Genomic DNA, 5,202 nt, shown 5'->3' with positions numbered 1-5,202 from the left:
GCATTGAATGGGCAATCACACTATGTAGAGTGTGATTAAACATTTAGGAGTTGTAGCTGAAAGAATGCAGTCGAATTATTGTTGACAATTTGCAATATGAAAACTGTCAGCAAGTATACATACAATGGACTAATATGTGCAGTTTTACTGATTGTATTTACTCATCAATTATCACAGAGTGGAGCATTTCCTAATGAGATGATTTCCAAAGACACGTTTGTAAGCTAAATGTAGTGTAGTTTGTCATTTCATTACCTTGGTAATGAAAGAACAATGATACTCATTCAATTTATGGCATGAAATGTGCTTTCCATGTTGTGGAATATTTGCTTAATGAATAGTTCACAAAGACACAATAATAAATGAAAGGTCACACGACATGATGCCATGTTCCACTTGACTTTAAATTATACAAATGATTTATTATTCTATACAAAGTATAAGAAATTTGAATGGAGGGCAGTGTTTAACCAGAAAATAACATAAATCTCCAGCCAAAAAGTGAAAACTCAAATGATCAGTTTGGCTGTGCACTGGACTTCCCAATATCCTCACCAAGTCTTCCTTACCTAGGATCCCCTGGCTTTGAGATGGTGCATGGGCTGTGGGGAGGGTTGTTCCAGTCCGTGAATGACATCTAGCCAAACTAAACTTTGTTAGCAGGCATTCCTAAGCTGGATGCCATAACCACACCTGTAGCCTCGCCCCAGGCATAATGAAATATCTCTCCAATCTAAACCGAACTCAGAACGTTTGGCTATGGCAACCTGCCTGGACACAAAGATACATTCACAAACAGACTCATATACACCCACACATGAACATATATACACAGTTAAGATAATGTAGTAGTGTTACCTGCCATCTTATGTAACACCATAGATAACACAGTGATAACTCTGAGTACAGATGATGTAGTAGAAGTTACCTGCATTCCTATGTAACACCACAGATAACACAGATACAGTGACTACAGTCAGGGCCGATTCTAGCTTTACTGCTAGAGGTGAAAATTGAAATGGCACCCCCAGATTTTGATTGACATCCCCCTGGCTGTTCTACATCTTTACCAGCCTCCTCCAACTCTTGCGGATGCGCTGTTGCCTTGTACTCCCCTGGCATTCGCGGTGCACCTCGCTGGTGTAGTACAAGGCAATGGTGCATCTGAGAAAGTTGGAGTAGGCTGCTAGTGATGTATAACAGCCTGGGGGATGTGAATCAAGCATGGAAAGGTGGGTTTGGAGGCAGGACTATGTTACACATTAGGATAGCGGCACCACCCCATGACCATTTAATGAGTAATTAGCATATAGTGTGCGAAACCCATCATCTCGCTGCAGATCATACAGTGACTACAGTACTGATTAGAGGCAGAATAAACATTTATACTAAGTGACTCACAGGTGACGTCTTCGCAGATTCTGTTCTCTTTTCTTCTCCATCTGGTCCAAACCTCTATGATTACTTCTCCCAGCCACAGCCCATTTCTGCAATTTTCTGCTCAGATGTCTTCAGCTTCTCACTTTTCAAACATTTCTACACCTATAAAGGAAGATAAAATTCTCATGGTGCCACACACTATGCCCCTAAATATAATAGCACCATACACTGCACCTCTAATTATAATAGCGCAATACACTGTGTCCCTGATTATAATGGCACCATACAGTGCCCTCACACACACAGTGCCCTCCATAGATAGTGCCCCCCATAGAGCCCCCTGTAGATAGTGTACCTTACAGAGCCGCGGGCCCCTATTACTATAGTAACTGACAGTACTTACCCGCCTGGTCCCGGAGTGCAGCATTGGTCCTGACGTCACAGCGCTGTGCGCAGCGCATGATGTCACAACGCTATGCCCCGCTCACAACATCTGGACCCTAGATAGAGTCAGGACTTCTGCTGCAGCTTCAGAGGTGGGTAAGTTTAATATCCCTGTCTGCTGAAGCTGATAGGTCGGGGTCCGACTCCCGGGACCCCGCCAATCAGCTGTTTTGAAGGGGCCGCAGCGCTCCTACGAGAGCTGCTTTCCCTTCATTCCGGTTACTTGCTCACACTGTGAATTCGTGTTGGTGACTCACAGTGTGAGCAAGTAAGGGAAATGAAGGGCAAGCAGCGCTCGTACGAGCGCTGCGGCCCCTTCAAAACAGCTGATTGGTGGGGGTCCCAGGAGTCAGACCCGACCCATCAGCTATTGATAGGCGATCAATGTTTAGGGACTGGACAACCCCTTTAAGCCTATGATTTAGCAGGCTTAGGGGGCCCATGAGACAGGATCACAGATTGTGTGATGCTGCCTGCTGGGCCCTGTATCTAAGACAATCACATGGTAGACTTAGATACAGGGCCCATGTGTGATCCTGTCTGATGGGTCCTGTTTATAAGCCTACCACACGGTAGGCTTAGATACAAGCCTCCAGCAGACAGTATCACACATAGGCCCTGTATCTAAGCCTGCCACATGTGTTACTGATCAGTTTTTTCGTGTTTTTTTTTTTTTACAGGTTCAGTCGTTGGACTACGTCGGATTCGATTACTAATTCGATGACAGCTTTTTTTATTATAAATAAAATGGTTAATGAGGGTTGTGTGGGTTTATTTTATTTCAATAAAATATTTTTTCTATGTCTTTGTGTTTTTTTTCAACTTTGTTACTACCGCCTTAGTAATAGCTGTTGGCTGATTGACAGCATCCATTACTAAGGCGGAGCTTAGTGTTAGCCAGTGCAGAGGCTATCACAACCCCCATTACTACCCTGGTACCCACAGCCACCAGGGGTGCCGGGAATAGCCGGGTACGATCCAGTACTTGGCCATATGTAGTGATGGTCGGATACTGGGGCGGCCGCGGGCTGGTACTATCAGGCTGGGAAAGGCCAGAAACAACGCAGCCCCCCCCCCCCCCCCCCGGTAATGCTAGCCTGCTGCTGCTTTATTGTATCTGGCTGGTCATGAAAAACCCATGTCATTTAAAAAAAATTATAATAACAATTTTCATAACCAGCCAGATACAACGCAGCAGCAGCCTAGCATTACCAGGGTGGGAAGGGGCACTGTCTTTTGCCTTCCCCACCCTAATACTGCCAGCCACCTATTACTAAGGTGGTAATAATAAAGTTTCAAAAACATACAAGGACATAGAAAAAATAATTTATTGAAATAATAAAAACCCACACAACCCTCATTAACCATTTTATTGAGAATAAAAAAACGCTGTAATTGAAGTAGTCCTCGAATCCGACATAGTCCAACGACCGAACCTGTAAAATAACACAAACACACAAAAATAATTAGTAACACATAAAGAAGCAAAACAATTATTATACCTACCTTTCCTGGGTCCAGCGCTGGAGCCGCAATGTCAGTGAGCTGGGCCCTATATCTAATCCAATCATGTGTGATACTGTCTGCTGAACCACTGTATCTAATCCTATCCTTAGTTTATAGGTCGTAGTGCTATAGATATGCTGTCTCCTATACACACATATATACACACACACGCACACACACACAGATATACACATACACATTTTATTGGGGGGGGACATACGTATTGGGACTATTTCCCCTGACATTTTAAAGGGAATGTGTCGCTTTTATTTTAGTTAAACAGTTAGTGTATACATGATTAGACATTGTTATATTTTTTAAACAATTTTCACAAGTCAGGTAATATTATATGCCGCAAATTTGGTGTAAACACACACGCTCTAGTGAGCTCACAGAATCCCCCCTCCCTTATCCTGGCTAGTGCCAGGAGAAAGGAGGGGGTGGAATGTTCAAGCCTCCTACACTGTGTGCCGCAATTTTTTGAGCGAATACACAGTGTAGTAGGCTTACATACAGTGGTAATCACACACTAAAACACGAACATACACAGACATAACTTACCTGCTCCTGCCGCCACCGCTCCCTCCGGTCCGTCCGCTCCGTCTGCTCCCTCCGCTCCTAGTGCTTGCTTCAGAACACATGTCCGTAAGCCGCGACCGGAAGTAGTCATCTTACTGTCCGGCCGCGGCTTCCGGTCCACAAGAAAATGGCGCCGGATGTCGCTCGGCCGAAGACCTTCCATTTGGACTGTGTGGGAGCGGCGCATTCTCTATGGGGCTGTATGTGCCGTATTCCATGTCTGTATGTGTCGTTAATCGACACATACAGAGATGAAAAAAAAAATGGCAGCGCCCATAGAGAAGAAAAAGTTTGGAAAAAAAAAAAGTAAAACACAAACACACAAATAAAACATTTTTAAAAAAAATAAAACACTACAAGCAAATTGATCGAAAAATATTTTTTCCCGCGACACCCGTCCTTTAAGACCTTAGTGACACCCCTGGCCGCTAGTGCTGCATTATTGGGTCACTTAGGAGACCCAGCGATGTAACTGAAAGCTGCGGGCTGTCGGCCATGAGAAGTTTGTGGGGAGTGGCCCAATAAGAACTTTTGCAGCGGGGCCATTGAGCCTTTAGCTACGCCCCTGGTAAAACATATTTGTATGTTAAAATGGGCTTCATATGAGATTATGCTTAGTGTATGTCTACGAAAAATTTGATTATGAGCCCCATTGGGCACAGGCATAATGAGAGTAATAACAATCTATGTGAAGCGCTGCAGAATATATTGGCGCTATATAAGCAACAGAAAAAAAAAAAAAGGTCTGGCAGGTCTTGATACTGTCCCCCAAACTAACATGATGGGGATTTTTATACATGCTCTGAATGCGTTTTTTTATACACATATTAGGGCGAATTTATTTAGAGTGGCGTCACCATCTAAAGAAGGTTGGCGCCTAATTTTTTCTCTGGTTGTCCATGCACCAGAAAATCAAATCTACTCTAGCTAGGAGCTGGCATAAATTTGTGCTATAACTTACTCCAGCTTTCTGTCAGAAATTATAGCAAATTTATCGGGCCCTGGTCTTACTGCCAGCTCCGTCTACTTTTTTGAGTGGTGGAGGCTGCGTAAAAATAAAAAAGCTGCAAAATATTACGTTTTTTCAGTTTTCTACACCATAGAACTGGCGTAAAGGGCTTAATAAATTCCCCCATTAGTTTGGCAAGGTTTACACTTGGGCATTAAAAGCTGTAGCAAAGTTTCAGAAGCAGAATTAAACAAACCTTCTTTTAATACTTTTTTAAATTGAAAATTTTTCAGAAGAAAGCCAAATTTAATCCATTGATGCTTCTATCTCGATGGCAACCCATA

Source organism: Rhinoderma darwinii, chromosome 7, assembly GCF_050947455.1.
Source record: "Rhinoderma darwinii isolate aRhiDar2 chromosome 7, aRhiDar2.hap1, whole genome shotgun sequence".
Classification (NCBI taxonomy): domain Eukaryota; kingdom Metazoa; phylum Chordata; class Amphibia; order Anura; family Rhinodermatidae; genus Rhinoderma; species Rhinoderma darwinii.
Note: the sequence above shows the minus strand (reverse complement) of the source record.